The following is a 22,301-nucleotide window of genomic DNA, read 5'->3' as shown; positions in this document are numbered from 1 at the left end:
GAGGGTTTTTGTGCCCCTTCTGCCGGGCTGGGATGCTCCGTGGGCTGCCCGGGTCACTGCTGCCCGCTGGCTGGAAATTCTTCGCTTTGAAAATCGGGTTTGCGTCTATTTTTAATGATGCTGAAAACAGAAGGGGAAAGCAAAGCCGAGCTGGCTACTGATTTTTTTCTTTTTAAAATTTTTTTTTGTTTGTATGTTTGGGTTAATTTTGCTGGTTTTGGGGGGGGTTTTTTATGTTGTGTTTGGTTCTTGCTGTATTTTCTGCTTGGGGGGCACTCCCAGACCCCCAAACCTGGGGAAGGGCTCTGCTCTCCCTCCTTTGCTGCCGGCCAGGGAGGGGGAGGAGGAGGAGGAGGAGGAGGGTTTGCACCTTGGCCAAGTCTTTGCTGTTTTTCCAGCTTCTGCAGGGATCAAAGTGCCTGTTTTGACTCTCCTCCCGATTCCTTGATACCAGCAGATGATTGTAATGCAATTAAAGCTCTCAGCCATGCCGAGGCTCCGGGCTTTTGTTGTGTCTCCGGGCTGGGTGTGCTCGGGATTCACCCTTGCCCTGGGAGCAGCGTGGAGACATCGGCACACACACACACCGAGAGCTCCGGGGCTCTCTGCTTTATCGGCAACATCGCAGATCCTTCAATCCTGACCTCTTGGAGACGTGGGATCCTGTAAAATGCCACTGCAAAGTGCCCCAAGGTGGGGATGGAGAGTGGGAGATGCTGAGCTGGGGGTGCAGGGCTCACTCTTGGAAAGGCACCGCTGAATTTCTGAGCATTCCCAGCGCTGGCAGAGATGGAGAGCGGAGTGTTTGGAAACCCTTAAGGGACGGGCTGGGATCCCGGCCCTCCTTGTGCCTCAGCTCTGCGGCGAGGAGGGGACACTCCAAACAAATCCAGACAGATGAGTTCTTTCACTGCTAATTTGTCACTTCATAATTGCCCGAGAAAAGCAGGTTGGTTTTCTCCTCCTGACCTCTCTCAAGCAGCCTTTTCACCCCAGCTGGCCCCGGGGCCGGGGTCGGGGTCCTCTCGGGGGCACAGAGGGCACCTTGGCTTCTACGGAGCATTTCCCGGTGACATTCCCATGGATGTCCCCGCGGGCACACCCAGCGCCAGGCTCGTCCCTGTGTGGGTGGAAATGGGAGCACCGGGAGGGCTCCGAGGACCTGGATTTCAGGTTTCAAATAAAACCCGGTAGTTCAGCTGATCCTCTGCCATGTCCCAGCGCTTCCCAGTCCATCCCAGCTCCCCAGGGCTGGGTGGGAATCGCGCTCCAGGTGTTTCCAGGTGGGACTTTTGGGCTGGGCGCTTCTTATCCTGAGCGCGGCTCAGCAGGGCCGGGCTTAGCGAGGCTCCCGGAGCGGGGCTGATCCCACCGGGATTGGGGACAGCGCCTCGGGAGCCCCCGGGGACCGGCCTGGCCCGTCCGAGAAAAGAGCAAAGAGCAAGAACAAAGTGCAAGAACAAAGTGCTGCTGCCATCTCCCGACAGCAGCCAGCCCTGCCCGGGGTGTCCTTCCCTGACCGGGATCCCATTCCCCTTTCCCGGGATCCCATTCCCCTTTCCCGGGATCCCTCTCCTTTTCCCGGGATACCCCACTCCCCGGCCCTGCTCCCATTCCTCTGAGCAGCCCTGGGGCTGGGATGAAACAATCTGTAGGGAAAAAAAAAAAAAAAAAAAAAAGAAAAGAAAAAGAATGGTGGAGTTTGTTTTGAGGGTTTTCAATTATTTTGTTTATTTATTCTCTTTTGCCCTCACCCTGCGTGGCTGAGAAGATGAGGAAGCCAAGCTCTGCCTCTCTCACCCCACAGTGCCCCAAATCCGATCCTTCTGAGCAGTTTTCTGCCCCTAAAAGATGCTTTGCTCTCAATCACTTCCATCTCCTTCCCTCCTCCTTGCCCTGGCTCTGGAATTCCTGTCCTGACCCTAAAATTCCTGTCCTGACTCTGAAATTTCCTGCTGAGGCGAGTTGCACAGACCAACAGCCCGAACATTGAATCCTGCCACATTTTAACTCATTTTCCCTTCACGGGATTCCCGTGCCTGCTCTTCCCTCACAGCCCGACCAAGGGTTAACAAATTCTCATTTCAAGCATTGCCTCAACCGAGGCTCTTTCATTTCCAAAGAACCCCAGATCCCAAAGCAGGGGCGAGAAATATCAGCCGCAAAAATTTTGCATCTCTCTGCCTTACAACACTGGCAGTGAAACCTTGTTTGGCTTTGGAGGCAACATTTTCCACGCCGGGCTCCAGAGCTGCTCAATTGCTCTAAGCCCACATCTTGTTTTTCTTCTGACAGAGTGAGGTATGATTCTTGGCTCGGCGAGCCTCTGCTAAATGAAAAGATGCTTTTAAAGCTCATTCACTCAACACTCACCCCAAAACCCAAGGGGAGGGTCAAATGGAAATTCGCTGAAGTTATCAGCCAGGCTTTCTGCTGGATTTCTTTTGTGGTGGGTATTAGGGTGAAGAGCATTAAATGAAGGCACAAGTATTTGCTGGAGTGTTGGTAAAGGTAGAAAAGCCTGATGATTAAAGCAGCCAGGGCATTGAATTTATTTTCCTGTGAAAAGCTCGTGTTTGAGTCATTGTGACTCCTGGGGACTCAGCTCTCAGGATTCATTTTGTCTGGATCTTTTAATTTATAACATAAAAGCTTCCTGCTTGTAAGAAGAGCAGCCCCATCCTTGTGTGAGTTCACTGGAGAGCCAGAGAGAGCCGAGGGATGGCGAGGGAATTTCCTGGCTCAAGGCTGGCCACCGAGTCAGGAGCAGACTGGGAAGGGCTGCACTCGATGATCTCAGAGTTCTGTTCCAGCCTGGGTGATTTTGGGTGATTCTGGGACTCTCTGGGCTGTTCCTGCTTTGCTGCTGCTGAGTTTTACAGGCTGGAGTCTCTTCCTGGGGCTCCCAGCTCCTTCCTGCCCACTCGGGGCAGGTGGGAGAGGGATTGGCTTTCCTGCCCCATCCCAACCCACTTTTCCCATCCTGATTCCTCTATCTGACAGCCAGAGGTTTCCAGAGGTGGAGGAGGATGAGGATTGCTGGGATGAGAGGGGACTCAGCACTGGGTTCTCCTTCCCAGTGAGAGTGTCCTATTCCTAGCAATATTTTCTTGATTAAAAATGAGATTTTCACCTCTGTGAAATATTCTTCTGGACTGTTCAAAATATTTTCCTGCTTGCCAAGGAGAGAGGAAGGGATGCAGCACATCACTGGGAGTGGAGTGGCCCTCAGGGCTCTGTCACCAGGAGGGGCTGGAGGAGCTGCAGCTTCATCTCCATGGCAGAGAAGTGGTTCCAGCATCCTGGAAGAGCCTGGAAGGGGTTAAACCACACTGCAGACAGAGGAAACCTTTGTCCCTGCAATGTCCCACCAGCCCAGAGCGAGGGGAAAGCCTTTCCTCATCCCTGGGCTGGAACTGGAATGAATTCTGATCCCAAAATGTCAGAGGATGAGCAGAGAGGAGCGGCACTGTCCTGCTGCCCCAGGTGCCTTGGTCCCCATCAGCCACCAGCCAGAGTCCTTCATCCCTGTCCCAGCCCTGTCCCAGCCCTGTCCCATCCTCATTCCATCTCTGCTCCACCCCTGCTCCATCCTTTCCATCCCTTCCCAAACCCTGCTTTGTCCTTGTCCCAGTCCCTCTCCAGCACTGCCTGATTCCTTCTCCATCCCTGTCCTGTCCCTGTCCCAACTTTTCTCCATCCCTGCCCTACCCCAGTCCCATCCCAATCCCATCCCAGTCCCATCCCTGTTCCATCCCTGTCCCATCCCAGTCCCATCCCAGTCCCATCCCAGTCCCATCCCTGTTCCATCCCTGTCCCATCCCAATCCCATCCCAGTCCCATCCCAGTCCCATCCCTGTTCCATCCCTGCCCCAATCCTGCTTCGTCCTTGTCCCAGTCCTGCTCTCAGCACTGTCTGGTTCCTGTCCCATCCCTGTCCTGGCTCTATCCCTGCCACACCTTCATTCCATTCCTACCCCATCTCTGTTCCATCCCTGCCCCATCCCAGTCTCCCATCCCTGTCCCACCCTCATTCCATCCCTGCCCCATCCCTCCTCCATCCCAGTCCCATCCCAGTCCCATCCCAGTCCTATCCCCATCCCATCCCTGTCCCGTCACTGTTCCCTGTCCATCCCACGCTCTCCAGGTGACAGGGAGGTGGCAGGGCCATGGTGGGAGGTTGTTCCCGGGTGTCCATCACCCTGTGCCTCCCGTCCCGAGCAGACTCCTGGGGTTCCTGGCCACTCCTGGGACATTTCCTAATCCTGAAACTGGATCCTCCCGTCAGGCTCTGCTCGGGTGAGAAAAGCTTGCTCTGGCCTGCCTGTTCCTGCTCCAGGATTGTTTCCCTCCTTTTGGCAAAGAACAGAATTTCCTGCTGTCTGCAGGGTGGGGGTGGCTCCCCAAAGCCCCCCTGGATTAACCCTTGCCTGGAAGGCTCTGCTCTTTATGTGCTGATACATTTCCTTCTTTCATTTAAGGGACCACCTGCCCCTGCCACCTTCTGTGCAGGAGATTCCTCCTCTCTGCCTTCCCGAGCTCTCTGCTTGGCCCCTTTGGGAGAGGATCATTGACAGGAGATTCCTTCCAGCCCATGGAAGTGCTCCCCATGAATTTCAAAGCCAGTTTTAACTCTGACCTGACACAGCCCCACGTCTGTAGGCACAGATCAGACTGTTCTGGTGACAGCAGAGACCTTTGGGGTCCAATTTGTGGCAGTGATAGGATGAGCCCCAGGAAATATTCTCCAATTCCAGAGAGCCATTTGTGCTCTGTGCCATTGGTGCTGGATGCAGCCAGCTGTGGATTCACTGGGGTCTGATATGGGACGGCTGCCAGAGATTAAAAATTTCTAGTGGGGTAAGTGAGAGGGTGAATTAGGGCCAGCTGCCCAGGGCACCCTCACATTGGGATTTAGGAATTCTCCCTGGACTGCTTGGTGCTGTGTGGCCAGCCCATCCCAGCAGCCCTGCAGGATCCTGGAGGTTTCCCTGAGCCTGCACACAAGGCTGCCAGCACACACAATTTGTGGCTGGCTATTTGCTGTTGTCACTCCAACCATTCCACCTGACGAGGCAATAAAGATGAAAGCCAATAATAAGCAGGCAGCCATCATTTGAGGGGGGGAGGAAGGCTGTAATTTACTGTGCCAGGGCTGCAGGGAGTCCATCTGAGGCCGGGTTATTGACAGCAAGTCTATATGGGTTTGTTTCTTACGGTACTTACGTGTGCTCGCAGCACTTGAGGGTGACATTTTTAAAATCTAAAAATATATAGCTGGTAGCAAACTTCCAGCAGCATGGGAGGGAGGGGGAGGATTTATGCCCAGAACATCGTGAACTTTAAGGAAAGTGTGTTTGTGGAAAAAGGGGTTGAAGGAGAGGGGAAAGCTCCAGACTCTGGTGCTGGCTGGGGCTGTCACTGGGGGTGTTGGGTTTTGCTGAGGGGCTTTATCCAGGGAAAAATCTCATCTCTTCCCAGGAATGTAAATCAGAAATGCTGTTGGAGCCAGGGGAGTTACAGGCAGATCAGACAAAGGAACCAGGTGCTCCTGTGCTACCCCTAAACCAGGTTCTGGGGAGAGCCCTGGGTGGGGCTGTGCTCCCACAGGGCCATTCCCAGGCGGGTGGGAGCTGATCCTGGGCTGATCCTGCTCCATGGTTTTTATTCTGGAGCATTTCTGGACCAGGCCAGCCCGAGGCTGAGGGCTGTGGTGGGAGCTGTGTCCCCTCTGATCTGCTCCAGAGCTCAGGGCTGCCCCACAGCTCCGTGTAAATCAGGGCTTTGACCTCAAAGCAAGAGGATTTGGATTCTTATTTCTTTTCTGCTCAAAACAAGGTGTAGCTGTGCTGAAAGCATCACTTTCCCTCTGGGACTACAAGGGCTTGATCCTGCAAATCTGGGCACCCCCATGATGAAGAGATGTCACCAACTCCTTCCCAAGGAAATTCAATCCATCCTTCTCATCCTGTGGGGGAGGAGGAGGTGGATTCAGGAAACACAAAGAATGAATAATCTCTCTCCTGCCCCTGCCAAGGGACCAGAACCAGCCCCACGAGCATCCCTGCTGCCTGTGAGAGCCCTGGGGTGTCAGCAGGGTTATGATTTATGGCAATCAATCCATCAACTTTATTTCTAGCAGCAGCTCCATGTGGGATTTCACACATGAAGATTGGCTTGTTCTGTGGCCTCCCTCCTGCCAAAATCATCCCTGGGCCTCCCAACCTTCCTGCAGGCTTTTGTCTCGTCTCTGCCCTGCCCATGTGGGGAGCTGGCATTCCTGCCCCATCCCAACCCACTTTTCCCATCCTGATTCCTCTATCAGGGCATGTTCTGACAGCCAGAGGTTTCCAGAGGTGGAGGAGGATGAGGATTGCTGGGATGAGAGGGGACTCAGCACTGGGTTCTCCTTCCCAGTGAGAGTGTCCTATTCCTAGCAATATTTTCTTGATTAAAAATGAGATTTTCACCTCTGTGAAATATTCTTCTGGACTGTTCCAAATATTTTCCTGCTTGCCAACTGTTGTTGTCAGGGCCCTTTCCCATCCTGCTGGGATTTTGCCTGCCTGTCCTGCTGCTCGTGGGTGTCTCTGGTCCATCCAGGCTGTGCCTGGTTTCCAGGACCTTGGGACATCTGGAAAACTCTGTTTTCCTCTGGGGGCTTTGAAAACTCCAAATCAGACACAACCCTGAAATTTCAGGCAAATGAAAGGAATGAGCAGATAGGAATGAAACCCGTGACAGGAGAAATGAGTGGGGGTCTCGGGGATTGTAATTAAGTTTTGCCTCTGATTAACTGGGAACGGGCACCTCGGAAACCCCTTCTCCCTGCCATAATAAATGGTGGCAGCGAGGGGAAGCGTTGCAGGCTCTGTTTAAAGCTGAACCTGCTTGGGTCAGCCCCGTGGCTGTGCCGTGATGGATGGAGCCCTGGGACCCGCTGCCTGTAAGAGCCAAATCACTTACCTTGGAAATGCAAACCTTATGGAAAGGGAATCAATAATTTCTGGAGCCTGGCTCGTGCTGACACGAGGCCCGAGCCTGCAGGAAAGGAACCCTTTGTTAATCTTCCTCGAGAGGCACTCGCAGCTCCTATAAAAAGCTTCTGAAGTCAGTAACTAATTACAGGCTGCACGAGGCTCCAGTCTGTCACCCCCGACAGCTCTGGGGGAGCAGGGGCTGTGCTGTGCAGGATGATGGACGAGCCTGCACGAGCTCCTGGCTTGGCTCTGAAAGAGGAAGAATTAATGGGCAAATAAATTACAAATCAATTATTAAACCTTAGCGGCGTGCGGGGCCCTGCTCAGCCCTGGTATCAAATATACATTTCTAATTAACTCAACAACTCCTGGCTAATGGGCATTGGATGCTGCCTGCTGCTGGAAATAAGGATTTTTTTTGGCACGTGCTCTAAATTGAGTATTTTATGCCTCCCTTCATGCCCAGTGACACAGCGAGGCCACGAGGCTGCAAGGACCCTTTTAATGCACAGACAGCACTGAGAGACCCCAAAGCTTCATGCTGGGACTCAGGACAGCCCTGGGCAAGCTGCAAGGTGGTGCAGAACAAATCCAACGTGTGCTGAGCACTGTGTGTGCTGAGGGACCCTCTTGGCTCTGGCTGAGCCCCAAATTCTCAGTGAAAAGGAAATCCAGGGTGTTTTCCTCCCCTCCCTGCTTGTCTGTCAGCACTGGGAGCTCCTGCCATGAGAATCCCCAGGGCCTGGGACCTGCCTGCAGTGTCTAGACAGATCCCAGGGCAGAAGTTCTTCCTGGAGCACGGAGAAAATCAAACTTGGCAGCGGGACGGCTGCACTCACACCCACCCCTGCCATCCCCGGCTCCATCGTGTCCTCCAGCTCCAGGGATGCTCCCAGAATCGCTGAAAGGTGGGACAGGGCTGAGAAGCCCCTCGGGGAATTTGGCTGCCGCTGGGGTGATTTTGGGAGGGTGATTTTGGTGTTGGAACGGGTGCCAGGAACCTGGGAGGAGCTGAACCTCGGAGGGGTTCGGGGTCTGCACCACGGCAATATTCCTGCAGCTCCCTAATCAATTATGATTCTTAGACAAGCTCCCATATGGTGCCTTTATAAATCACTCTCTCCACTTATCAGGCCTGTCTTGTTTGCCTGACATGAGCTATAAGGAGGGTGGTTTTTAGGCTAATGTTAACTCAAGCACGCAGAATGGGATTTATTTATAGAGTTTTAGAAAAGTGGATTTTGGAGATGCAAAATCCAGGCCCTAAAGGAGATAACCAAGAGGATGGGGACTCCTTCTGCCAGAGCACCAGCACAGCAAGGGAATAATGAACCCAGTCCCAGCTCAGAGATCTGGCAGGGCAGGTTTGTCCCACTGGAGCAGCTCTCTGTGGGACCCTGGGGACAGGCAGGACACCTGGACAGACACCTGAAGGTGAGGACTTGGAGAGCGTGAGCAGAGAGCTGGGACAAAGGATGGGATGGGGAACAGGGCAGAGATTTCACCTCCCTGGGTGAGCAGAAAACTGCACAAGGGCTTTGGAGGCTGGAGCTGAGCACAGGGGAGAGTCCCAAGGTGTGGCACGGTCACGTCCCAGGGGTGTGGCACGGCCATGTCCCTTGTCACCGGTCGGAGCTGGGTTTGTCACACACCTGAGCTACTCCCGGTCCTTCCCTCGCTCTCCTGCTCCCCCCAGAGCACTCCCCCTGCTCCCGGAGCATCCCCTGCTCCTCCACTCACCCCGGGACTTCACCGACCCCAGCGTGTTCCCTCCTCTCCCAGACCCCCCTCCTACTCTCCTAACCCAAACCTTCAGCTCTAGAATCACTTTTTCTCCCCTCATTCGTTTCCACAAGTGTAAATCCCCATTTTTCCTGCTCTGAACGATCCATGTTGCTGGAGCACAGTGTGTGAGCAGCCTCCTAATCCGCGGTTCTGTCTCTTGGCTCGTTTTATTTTTATTTGAATCACTTGGGATATTTCACTTTATTTTATCAAAATACACAACCCCCCCTGCTCTGTTTGCAGATTGGCTTCTGCCTGAGAGCTCCAAAATTTGCCATTCCTCTCCTATTAATATACACCCAGTTCTTTCCCACCGGTGAGATTTCACAATTCCAGCTGTGGATTTTTGCCTACAACAGCTCTGAACTGCCCAAATTCTCTCTAGTCTGCTGAGAGATTTCATTTTGCTGCCTGGTGCTGCAGAGAATCCTTCTCCCACACTTTTGATTCCAATATCCTTCATGCCAGGAGCGTGTGTAGGGGTTCTATATTAAATAAAGATAATTTTCCTTTTTCCCATGGGAAAAATCCAACCTGAAAGGAAAATCCAGCACATCAACTTGGGAACCTCCCTGGGCCTGCTGCGTTCAGGGGATTTGCATGATCTGAAAGGGATAAGCTTATGGAAACCAGCGTTAGGAAGCAGGATCAGAAGGCATGGACAGGTTTCTCGGGAAGTTCCCAATAAACTTCATCTTCATTTCCTGGGGCCAACAAGTCCCAGCTTGCCCAATCAAAGCAGTTTTGGGGCGGATGGGGAGAAGGCTGTGGCTTGTTAACTTGTCATCAGGATCACGCCAGGAGGGAAGACTTAAAACTGGCTCTGCAGAGTCCTGCTGGCTTCAGGAAGGTCAAGAAGACGAAAGAATTCCCTCGGTTCTGGCGCTCTGCTCTTGCACCGGGTGGGGAAGCGGCTGCCGTGAAAGCCCCGCTGGCAAACGGCGGGCTCTGGGATTCTGTGGGGATCCCTCGGCCCGGGATAGCGCGGATCCATTTCCCGAGAGGTTCGGGATTTTGGGAGCTGCGATGTCCCCGCGCTCCCACCGGATGGCGCCAGAACCCCGCGCATCCCCCGCCCATTGGCGGCGTCTCCATGGCGACGGCCGGCCGTGGGTACCACCCTCGCATCCGCATCCTGCATCCCGCATCCCTGATCTCATACCCCTCATCCCGCATCCCTGATCTCATATCCCACACCCCGAATCCTGCACCCTCCATCCACACTCCCCATCCCACATCCTGCATGCCCCATCCCATATCCCACATCCCCCATTCCTCATCCCATATCCCACATCCCATATTCCACATCCCCCATTCCTCATCCCATATTCCACATCCCCCATTCCTCATCCCACATCCCATATTCCACATCCCATATCCATCCCATATCCCGCAGGGTCCCAAGGATTCCTGCCTGGCCCTGGAATTTCCCCAGCTATGGAGTCTGGCTGTGCCCAGGGCACTGCTGGTGCCCAGCACACCTCGCTCAGCTCCTTTCTGGAGTGTGGAAGGGGCAGGGGCAGTTCCCAGTGGGGTTGGGATGGGATGAGGGTGAGTGTCCCGACATGTCCCGACGTGTCCCCATGTCCCCAAGCCAGGCTGCACCTCCCTGCACTCCCCTCCTTTGGTTGGGAAGCTCCCACTGCCACGTGGCCTTTCCCACTCCAGCATCCTGCTCTGGGCCTCGCTTTGCCTCTTCTTCTCCTTTTTTTCCCTCAGGAAACATCTGGATGCCGAGTGAGAAGCATTAAAAGGCAGGGGGGAAAAAAAGAAAAGAAGAGGAAAAAAAGCAAAGGGGGAGGAGATCTAGGGAGCACCATATGATTTCACTTTCCTAAGACAACTGCAATTATGCCTTTGAGGCTTTACCAGTCACTGTAGATTCAAACCATGCTGGATGATGTCAGTGGGAAAATATGAAGGCTCTACTGGCTGCTCAAAAAAAAAAAAAAAAAGAAAAAGCTCCTTTTCTGGCATTTTATTTCCCATTCTGAATCAGAAGAAGGGTGTTGTCCAGATGGACTTTTTCTTTATTGCTTTCCTGGGCTTGGTTGGGCCTCGCTGATCCCTTGGGAGAGGGGAAATGCCTCCCGGATCCCTCCAAACGAGCTCCTCCTCTGTCCTGCTGCTGTCTGCATCTGCCACGAGTCCCAAAATCCTCACAGCCAGCTCTGGGAGTGGATTTCTCCCAGCTCAGACACATCCCAGGCTGGGCTCTTCTTGCTCATATTGAGCAGGGACCATTAATTTTTGGAAGCTGGTGCATGGGATGAGCAGGAGATGTTGATCCCAGCTTAGCAATCATGAGAATTCCTGTGTTCAGGCCACTTCCAGCTCACCCACCTGCTTGACACTGCACAAATTTGGGGAGTTTTGGATGTTTTGGGAGCCTGGCATTGGAGAGCCAGAGTCAGCCCAGCTCCAGCACAGGAAGACTTTGCCCAAAGCTGATTTTCATACCCTCTGGAAACACCCAAACACAAAAGTTCCTGGAGAGCAGAAGCGTCAGGGCTGCAAGTGTGGACACAGGGAGAGCTGTGGGTTTGAGCAAAGGCAAAGACAAAAACCTCTGAGAGGGAGGGAGGGAGGGAGGGGTGTGAGGAGCACCCTTGGGATGGGGACCCAAGGAACAAGAACTCCTACAGAGGAGAAGGATGAGCCCAGCAGCTGGGTGTGCTCATGGTGGGAGCTCAGACTGACCTTGCAGAGCCCTCAGGAGCAGGAGGAGAGCTCAGCTCAGCAGTGCCAGGCTGTGACCTGTCCCTGGGGCACGACAATCCCACCCTGTACTCAGAGCTCCTTGAGTTCTGACAGCCTTTGTGCTGTGACCATTCCCTGGGGATCCATGGAATTCAGAGATTCTCCAGCTGGGCCAAGGCAGGAGAGGAAAGGTTTGAATTTGTCCAATATTTGCCAGAAGAGACGTGGTTCCAAGTGTCACTGGGATCCAATTTCTCAGATCTTGTGTCCTGTTGAGGTGACAGAGCTCTGTGAGCTCCTCATTTCTGCATTCAATCCACGCCACCACTCCCAGCCCAGCTGTCCTGGGAATGTGTGTTTTCCCTGCCCTGACCTTTCCAAGCTGTTTACACTGCTCAGGAGTCATGTCCTGAACTCACTACAAGATTTTTCAGTGGTGACAGCAAAGAGCATCCCCTGCCACGTCTGTGGAGATGCAGGTCAGGACTTTGGACAATGCACCCCAAGCACCCTGCCCAGGCTGCTCTCAGCATCCTGAAAAGCTTTCCTGGTTCCCAGCATCCCAAAAGGCTCTGCTGGCTCTTTGCAGACCCCCAGGGAGAGGCAGGAGTGCAAATGAGAATTCAGATGTTCTCCAGCCCCTCCTTGCAAGGGATTCTCCCATCCAAGCATCCTTTGTGTCACACAGACAGCACTGGAAAGTTATTTAAGGACGGAGTCCCAGCAGTTTCCATCAGTTGGGTGTTGAACAGGAGGGGACCAACCCCTCCAGCCCCCTCCAAACCCCCACCTTTGCTTTCTGAAAATGTCATTCCTTCAGTGCTGTTCCTGCCACAGGCTCTTCCCCTGTTCTCTGGCAGCTCCAGTTACAGCTCCAGCCTCCCTGGAATCCTAAACGAATCCTAAATCCGGATGGATATGAGGTGAGGGTGAGGGCACTGCTGCCCCCCTGGCTGAGCTCCCTGAGCACACAGAGCAGCCCTGGCAGGGCTGGCAGCTGGAGGTGCCCATCAGCCACATCCCGAGTGCTGCTTCTGTGCCTCCTCCTCATCCACTCCCTCCTGAATCCCCTCCCCCGGGGCTCAGCCCCACCACAGCACCCATGGGTGCTCTGTACCTCAAGGTTTTTGACTCCAAAAGTGCTTTAAAGCACTGAATTCCCCTTTGCAACCCAATTAAAATGTTCTCCAGGACTCGGATTACAGCAATTAACTCATTTCCATGTCCCCAGGCACATCTTGCTCACTTGTTCAGGCAAATTTAAGAGAAGCATTTGGGTTTCTGTCTAACCCCCCGTCTGCAGCTCTGCCTTTGGTGGCTGGGAACTGAGCCTAGACATGAAATAATGAACTCAAACCCTTCCATGCATTGACCAAAGAAAACAAGCTGTCAACTAGAAATATTCCCTCTCTTCTTTTCCAGGCACACCAAATCTCCTTCCCATCTGTAGGTATGGCTCTGGCAGGAGTAACTCAGCATGAAATTGTCAGCGACAGCGTGTGATGCTGTTTGGAGAGCATAAATCAGTCTAGGAAATGAAAAGCACTATCTTCTCTCTCTTTTCCCCCAGGTTTGCTCAGCGTTTTATCCCTCTGCAGGGATGTTAGGAAGGAGATTTTTTTTGGCAGCTTAAACCCAAGTCCAACATTTGTCGTTAGGGCCTTAATTATGTTCAGTCTTCTCAGTGCTGTTTGCATTAGGCCATAATATCTCCCTCTCCTGAGCTCCAGTGGCTCCACTTGAGCATGAAAATGCTGCTGGAGAGGCTGAACCTCTCCAGGATTTTCAGCTCTCAGCTCCTGGCTCAGCCTGGGGGGGGGGGGGGTGACAGAAGCTGGGAAATTTCACCTCCTTTCCCACCACAGAATGTGGGACAGGGGATAATGTCCCAAACTGGGCAGAGATTTCTGGGTGTTGAGAAGTGAATGAAGGTTTGAGAAGGGCAGGTTTGGGCTTCCTGCAAGTGCCAGGGGTTGGTGCAGGAGGAGCAGAGCTCAGGCACGGCTGTGCTGCAGCATTTGCAGCCTGATGGGATTGATACTCACCGTGGAACTTTGGAAATGCCTTTTAATCCTCTTTAAAGATGATCTGGGATATGAAACCATGTGCTGGGGGCTCCTCTAGGCTAAATCAGAGAGTCAGAGCATCAAGGAATATCCTGAGTTGGAAGGGACACCCCAACAATCCCACCCTGTGCCTCAGAGCTCCTTGAGTTCTGACAGCCTTTGTGCTGTGACCATTCCCTGGGGATCCATGGAATTCAGAGATTCTCCAGCTGGGCCAAGGCAGGAGAGGAAAGGTTTGAATTTGTCCAATATTTGCCAGAAGAGACGTGGTTCTAAGTGTCCCTGGGATCAAACTGGTCAGATCTGCCCCCCAGGAGACACCAGGGGGGTGATGGCACCGTTGGGTCACTACAGGCTCTTCCACCTCCTTGTGCCCTGGCATTGCCACTTGTAGGGTTCAACTCATCCCCCTCAGCCTCTTTTCCTTCCCCAAACCCAAACCAGAGCTGATCCCCTCGTTCCTGGGAGCTCTCCCTGCTCCAGGAGCTGCTGGGAGCCGAGGCTGTGAATCCTCCAGCACAGCAACAATTAGTACCAATTTTCCCAGACAGCTGCTCCCATCTGCTCCGGGGGTTGTTTGTGTTTGTGTTGTACAGGGAGCTGATTTTTTTTTTGCTGAACTCACATGGTTCTTGCAGTTGAGTTTGTCAGAGTGAGATGAGCCATTTAATTTAAGCCAGCCCCTTTTTTTTTAATTATTTTTTTTTAAATTTTTTTTTTATTTGTGCAAAGAGCCTCCCTGAGAGTTTGGGCTTTGTCTGAGTGATGCTGCTGCAACCACCAGCAGTGGCTGCCCCATTCCTGCAAGTGTTCAAGCTCAGGTTGGATGGAGTTTGGAACAACCTGGTTTAGTACAAGGTGGTGTTGCACCTTCCTGAGGAACAGGATGAACCAAAAAATCAGTGGAGAGGCCTCAAGGAGAAATATCTTCCAAATTCAGATTTTTCTGCCCAGTGAAGGATTATCCTGAGGTGCTGCTCCAGCAGCCCCACAAGGCTGGGCCCTGCTGGGCTCTCCCATCATGTGGGATGCATTTGGGATAATGGGGGATCAGCCTTGAATGCTGAGCCAGGTCATGGCCCAGAGAGCCACGAGGCCTGGAGGGGGTGATGGGATGGGTGGGGAGGGCCAGGAGGAGGAGAATTCCATCCAACCTGCTGGCTCCTGCATGGAATTCTTATGAGGGCAATGGGAAGTTGGAGTGTGAGCTGGAAATGGTAGGTAAATAATCTGATTTTCACTTAACATTGATGCTCTTCAGGAGCAGGTTGCTCCAAGGCCATCCATGTCCTGGTGTACCTGGTGTTCATTGGAGCCTGGTGTGCCACGTCCTGGTGTTCATTTGGTGACACAGAGGTGACTGATGTGACATTTCTGTCCCCACTGAGTGCAGGGTGCAGCACCTGAGCCCACGGGGGGATCCCCCATCAATCCAGGGTGGACAGCACAGGAAAACATCCCATCCCAAAAGATCTGTGCCTGCCTCACCTGGGAGCCTCTCGGCAAACTCAGTCTGCTGAGGGAATTCTGGAAGGGATGAGATGGCAGGGAATGAGCAGGGAATGAAGAGGGAATGAGCAGGGGATGAACAGGGAATGAGCAGGGGATGAAGAGGGAATGAAGAGGGAATGAGCAGGGAACGAGCAGGGAATGAAGAGGGAATGAGCAGGGAATGAACAGGGAACGAGCAGGGAATGAACAGGGAATGAACAGGGGATGAATGGAGCTTCTGTTCGGTGGGAAGGGCTTGGATTTCAGCACGGGGAGGGAGGGAGGGTGTGCTGGAGCAGCGCCGGGAGGGGCCCTGCTTTACAAACCAAACAAACCAGTGTGGCTTGTGAGCCAAGGGGCCGGGGGTAATTCACCATCAGCACCTGATGTCAAACTCATCTCCCTTTGGAGAGGGAATTGAACAAATGGAAGCTCCAAGGCTGTTTGCCCAAAGCTGTTCTGTGGCTGGTGAAGCCCAGATGGGGCTGATGGTGGCCAGAGCTTGTCCCCAAGACCAGGCAGAACATTTGGTGCCATCCCAGCTCTGTGCATCCCATTGCTGCCCCCTCTGCCCAGTGCCTCCAGTCTCCTTTCTCCCATCTCCAGCAGAACTCGGGGGATGCAACCCCAGATGTCACCTGCATCTGCTTTGGGGCCAAACCCTGAATTCTCAAAGGAATAAATGACATTCTTGTGGTCTTTGGCAGCTCCCAAAAAAGCACTGGAGTGGCCACCCCTTCCCTGTTTATGTGACCATGGCCACCCCTTCCCTGTTTATGTGACACCATCCCAGCTCTTTCTGCCGTGATTAGAGCTGGCTTTTATTGTTTGGACCGATTTAATCTTGCCAGTTTTTCAATTGCTGATTTTTATAAACACTTTTAAGCTCTGGATGCTCTGCTTCCTCGGAATATGGCACTAACCCAGCAGAGCTCAAATCCAATCTGGACAATTCTAGAACCTCGATGGCTGAAATTCCTGGTGCTGGGAGCCAGCAGCCCCCTCCTGCCCTGCTGCTCTCAGGGTCCTGTTGGAGCTGCAGCCAAACCCAACTCCGGGCTGCTTTTCCCTGGCTCTGGCAGCAGGATCCATGTGGAAAACACTAGATGGCAGCTTGAGGCCACGTGTGAGCATCCCTGAGCCCAGCCCCAGAGCAGGGCTGTGTGTGTGGCATGGCTGGTGCCTCCCTTGGCACTGCCGGGGTGCTCTCGGGATGCTCCCGGTGTTCTGCAGCTGCACCTTGGACTGGAATTCTTCCAAACTCTTCCCCTGGGGCCTCTTTGGCAGCCAGCTTTGGCAGGAGTTGGCAAAGAGGTTTGGGAGGAGGTTTGGCAGCTCTGCAGGCAAGGGGCAGCCTCCACACTGGGTTTGAAGGAATTCAGGGATGGCTGAACGGGGCAGATTTAGGGAATTAGGGAGAGGGTGTTTGTGCCCTTTGTCAGTTCTGAGCTACTCAACACGACCTGGACAGACCCCCAGGGACCAGAGCAGATCCCACACCCCCAGAGCAGAGGGAACTGCATCCCAAAATGCAGCCAGGCATCACCCAGCACCCCCAGGAGCTGTGCCAGGACACCCTCAGGAGGCGCCCCACAAACCAGGACAAACTGGGATTTCTGTCCCACAAAGGGCGACTTTTGAGGAACAGTCTCTCCTTCCTCCTTTTCTGACATCTGTGCAAGCTGGAATGCCAGATTTCTTACTCTCCAGGGATCCAGCAGGCACATGAGGGGATGATTAGAGACATTCCAGGGCTTTTTAAGGACAGGGACAAGAGGTAAGGCAGTGAGTGACCAGGGTTTGGTGCACCTACAACGCCCTTTGCAGCTGCTCTGTGTCTCCAAAGGCTGCCAGGAGCTGTGGAAAACTGAGGAGCAAAGCAGGGAATTGGGATGCTTCAGGTGTGATAGTAAATATCCCTGCAGCTCTGATTTTTGGAGCACAACATCACTAAAACAGGGAGCTGTGGGGTGCTGGGTCTCAGCTCGGAGCTGAGTTCGGTGCAAACCCTCGTGGAGAGGGGTTGGATCTGAGGTTTTTATCTGCTCTTGGGATTTTTGACTTTCAAGAGCAGCCAGGGGTTGGGACGTGGCTTTTCCAGGCTGATTTTGCAGCCTGGAGATGTTTCACAGCCATGCAGCCGTGGCTGAACTCCTGAACTCCTGCAGGATTCCAGAGCTGCAGCCCAGCCCTGGGCTGGCCCTGCCTCCTGTCCTTGGGGACATCGGGGACGTGGCTCCTCAGGGGTGGCTTTTTCACCCCTTCAAGGGCTTGGACCTCACAATTTTGGGTGCCAAGAGCTGGGGGAGGCCACCAACAATGGGACATTATCCAAATAATGTGATGGCAAAAGCTGTGTTCAGCCTGGGCACACAGAACAGCTGATCCAGGGATGTCCAGGCAACATTTAGTGCAAGATCCCCAGGGAAAAAGGGAAATCCACTGGTGTTGCAAAGGTTTTTTTGAGCACTGGAAAGGAGGCTGTGATGAGATCTTGCAGCTGGGGGAGGATTTAGGGTAGAAGGGACCCTAAAGATCTTGTTCTAATGGGCAGGGACACCTTCTGATAGACCAGCTTGCTCAAAATCCCATCTAACGTGGCTTTGAACACTTCCAGGGATGGGACAGTCCCTCCCCATGGATCAGGGAGCCCTGCAGGTGTTCTGGGGTTCTGGGGTGTCTGTCAGGAGCTGCCATGGCCGTGTGTCAGCAGAAGGGAATGTTCTTCCCCAGCATTTTCGAGGCAGGCTGGGAGTCAGGCTCCAGATCTCATGAATCACCTCCCCTGCACATGTGGGCTCTGCCACAGCCAACATCCATCCCCCAGTGCCAACAGCAACACGGCGTCTCCTAGCAATGGGAGCAACCCCACCACAATAAACCAGTGGGACCAGTGCCCCGACAGCAAACCTGCATCCACTCAGCGTGCCTGGGGAGGATTTTCCAGCTCTGTCCTGCAGGGAAAAGCAGAGGGAAATGTGTGTGAAGCAGCCTCGAGGTCAGGGCTCTGTCTGCCTGCAGCTCTCACGCCTCCTCAATCCTAATTCCTGTTCTCCCCCCGTTTATTTTTCTCTATTAAAGATTTTTTTTTTTTTTTTTTCTTAATGGTCAGGGTGGGTGCATCCCACAAGCAAGCTCCTCCTTGAATAATTGGGATAAATGGATATCCTTGATTCCTCTTCTTCAGCACAGGATGGATTCTCTGCCACAGCCAGGGCAGCTGCTCTGCCCTCAGGAAAATATTTCACCTGCACTAAGGTGACTGTCCCAGCTCTGGTCATTTCTGCTGCCTTTCAGTTTAAAAAACACTCGCAATTTCCAAGGATTTAACGTCTCCACTTGCCTTTAATGGGACTATTCTCACAGCTATTGCTGTAGGTAAAGACTTAAAGTCAGCCAATAATTACTCCCACGAAAGAAACGCTGTTTTCTTGTCATGTTCCATTAAACTGTTCACAGCAGGAGCCAAAGAATTAACAGCCTTATTATCTGGCCTGCAAAATAAATCATATTAGAGAGGAGAGGAGCACAGAAGACACCAGGGGTCCCAGTGCTTAATGCGTTTTAAGGGATGAGGGTGGCTTTGGGAAAGGGAAGAGGCTGGGCAGGGATGTCCCCTCCCCGCTGGGATTTGCTGGGGTTCATTTTCCATCCCGGGTAAATTCCCTCAGCTCCGTGCAGGCCTGGCTGGGGTGGGTGAGTTGTGGGAGGTGTTTTTGCTGTGGGAGGTGTTCCTGGGCTGGAATCCACTCGTTTTTTTTGTTTTTTTTTTTCCCCAGGATGGCAGATGTCAGCTGGGGAAGTGGATGTGTGGCAGCCACGTGCTGGCAGCAGGAACCCAAGGCTCGTTTGATTAATGAGCGTTTTTGCTGCTGCTGCTGCTTCCCCTCGGGCTGGAGATCCTGGCAGCCTCAGGATGGCTTGGAAGAACATCAAATCCCCCAAGGAACAGAGACAGAGCTCCAGCCCTCCCCAGCACTTCAGGGCTGGTGCTGGAGAGGGTTTGGAGCAGCTCCTCTCCCAGACACCTGCACACACTCAGGCATGAGCACATCTCTGGGGCTGAGCTGCTCCTGGACACAGACCTGATGTTCCTGGGCTGATGTTCCACCTTCCTGGGGCTGATGTTCCACATAACTAGGTCTGAGCTCCTCCTGAACACAGGCCTGACGTTCCTGAGCTGATGGTCCACCTTGCTGGGGCTGATGTTCCAATTTCTTGGGCTGATGTTCCACCTAAATGGGCCTGATGTTCCAATTTCCTGGGATTGATGTTCCACCTTCCTGGGCTGATGTTCCTTAGATGTTTCACCTTCCTGAGCTGAGCTCCTCCTGAACACAGGGCTGATGTTCCTGAGCTGATGTTTCACCTTCCTGGGCTGATGTTCCAATTTCCTGGAGCTGATGTTCCACCTAACTGGGGCTGATGTTCCCCAGATGTTTCACCTAACTGGGGCTGAGTTCCTCCTGAACACAGGGCTGATGTTTCTGGGCTGATGTTCCACCTCCCTGGGCTGAGGATGAAGAGATTTGCTCAGTGGAACAACTCTCACCTCCCAAGCTTCCCCAGTCCACGAGGGATTTGTCTCACGTGGGGACACCAGGTCAGGGCCACCAGGCACTGGGAGGCCACCACCAGCCAAATCCAGGCCAGCTCTGCCTTGGCTTTGGTGCCACACTTCTCTAGGACAGAGTTTTAGCTGGGAAAGCAGAGTCAGGGCTGACTCCATCTGCATTTCCCTCCTGCCCTGGGAAGTTTCTCTCTGGCAGTCCAGGAGAGCACGGAGCAGAAAGGAAATAAATCTTCCTTAAATTACTTCAGGTTTTGAATTTATTTATTTAATTTTTTTTTTTTACGGTCCTTGCAGAACAAATGTTCTCCCTCCCTTTTGTGGATGCACGGAGCAGCTGTGACATTTTGAACAGCACATTCCTCTTCTAACCACCAGCCTGGCAGCTTCATGTTTACACACCTTGATTTCTACATTGATTTCTTTACCTGCTTCAGGGCTGATATTGCTGAAAAACTTCAACTTTGAAAACCAAGGGCCTCTGCTGAATTCTTGGCAGCTGCAGCCTGATGGCTTTCAGCTGCTTTCAACAATTTTTTAATTAAGGGGTCGAGGCCTAATGGCACTTTAGGGTTGAAAAATATCCCTTCACACTTGCAGAGCACTCCCAGGACATGGTCCTGGCCCTATAAATGTCATTTCACTGGAGGAATGACCTCAGCTAAGGACACGGGGACACTTTGGAGTGACACCAGACAGGCCTGAGCACTGGCTAGCAAATATTTCCATGAAATCCAGGCTCAGGAGGAATCCCTGGATCCCAGCAAACCCCCTGAACCTGCTTCCTTTACCGTTTTCAAAAGTTTATTTAACATTTATTTAATTTCTTTCATGGCCATTCAATTCCTGCAGGCACTGGAAATGTTGTGGCTTGGGTTTGTTTTTTGTTATTTTCAAAATGTTCTGCTTTTCCCACTCCACGTCTTTCCTCTTATTCCACAGAGACAACAAAAAAACCAAATTGCAGGAATGAAAAGGAAACCAAGCTGCCTTATTATGGCTTTAGGATTCACAAAATATTCCCACAGTCCTACCTGGGCACTGGGAAATGGAATAAGATTGAGGAAATGTCTTGGATTTCTTTGGATAGGGAAAAAAAAATACAAATCTAATGCCCTCTTGTGGCTCCTGACAGAGTGTGGCTGCTGAGTGGTGGCAGAGCTGGCTCATCTTTGGGTTGTTTTAGGGTAGGAAAGGTAATTTTGAGGTAAAAAAAAAGTAATTTTAGGATTATAAGGCATGTAAAATTGCTGAGAAAATCTGAAATCAACCCAGTGGTCCCCATTACTCAACATCCCACCCCAGCAGTGACCTCCCACTGCCTGGGGGAAATTCTCATCTGTTAGAGAAAGTGTCCTAAAATTAGAGAACCACAGCTCCTCCCTGTTTTTGTTTCAGTCCTTCTTCTTGGAAGGGGAAAATCTCTCGTTCCAAATAAATCCTGAGCTGATCAAGCCCTGTGAGCTTCTTGTGGTGCTCCAGGATCAGCATCACTGCTGGGATGGCTCTTCAATATTAATTTTTTTTTTCCACAAGAAAATTTAGCAGCGCCAACTTTTCTGTCAAAATAACGACTTCAGGATTTCTGCAGAGATATTTTCGATTTGAAGTTTTCCCCTGAATGCCAAAAATCATAAAAATTTAACTGTGAAAGATGAGGGGTTTTTTTCCTAAATTTTCAGCTTTTTGGTGGAGAGCCAAACTTATTTTCTTAGGGAGAAGTGTGAGCTGAGAGAGGGCAGAGTTCCTTTGGTGATGGCTTCACACCCCAGGAGGAGGATGCTTAAAAAATCACACAGAGGAGTTGAAATGCAGCAGTGGGATCAGCTCTGCAAAAATCCCCCAGAGTGAGCATCCACAGGGATCCTCCCTGCTGGGATCAGCTTTTCCTTTTCCTTTTCCTTTTCCTTTTCCTTTTCCTTTTCCTTTTCCTTTTCCTTTTCCTTTTCCTTTTCCTTTTCCTTTTCCTTTTCCTTTTCCTTTTCCTTTTCCTTTTCCTTTTCCTTTTCCTTTCCCTTTCCCTTTCCCTTTCCCTTTCCTTTCCTTTTTTCCCCTTTCCTGCCCCTTCTGTGGTCTAGAAATGGGATTTGTATGGACACACCACAGAATCCCAGCCTGGTTTTGGGAGGGATCCCAAAGCTCATCCCATTATCCCAGCTTGCTCCAAGCCCTGTCCAACTTGGCCTTGGCCACTTCCCCATTTGCAGCAGAAAAAGTAGAAAATGTGACCTCACACCCCGAGGAGCCCCTGGAAGTTTTCCTCAAGCTGGGATGCAGGGGAAGGAGCGAGCAGGGATTTTGGCAGGGAGGTCCCACACATCTGCAGGCCCAGCACTCTCTGCTCATTTCTCACTTTTTCCTTTCTCAGTGTCCACTTCAGGCAGAGAAATGGCTGAGAAAAGAAGAACCAGCAGCTTTTTTGGCTGCAGGCCTGGAGAGGATCTGCCTGGTGGCTCTGGGTGCTGTGGGGGGGCTTGCCAAGGTTTCTTTTCTCCTGGATTGTGTTGGGAGTGGGAATGGGATGGAGGCAAACGTGGACAGCAGTGCCTGACAGCTGGGACTGAGGGCTGGGATGTCGTGACAAGGGAAGGGCTGAGAGGGGATCTGGCAGCTTCTCCTCATGTTTTTGGGAGAATTTCCCTCCTTATTCCAGGCTCTGCTCAAACCAGGGTGCTGCTTTCTGCCCTGAGAGGCTCCTTAGGGGGGCTT

This window comes from Sturnus vulgaris, chromosome 22, assembly GCF_052056855.1.
Source record: "Sturnus vulgaris isolate bStuVul1 chromosome 22, bStuVul1.hap1, whole genome shotgun sequence".
NCBI classification, from domain to species: Eukaryota; Metazoa; Chordata; class Aves; order Passeriformes; family Sturnidae; genus Sturnus; species Sturnus vulgaris.
The sequence above is the reverse complement of the archived record's forward strand: the minus strand, read 5'-3'. Positions refer to the sequence as shown.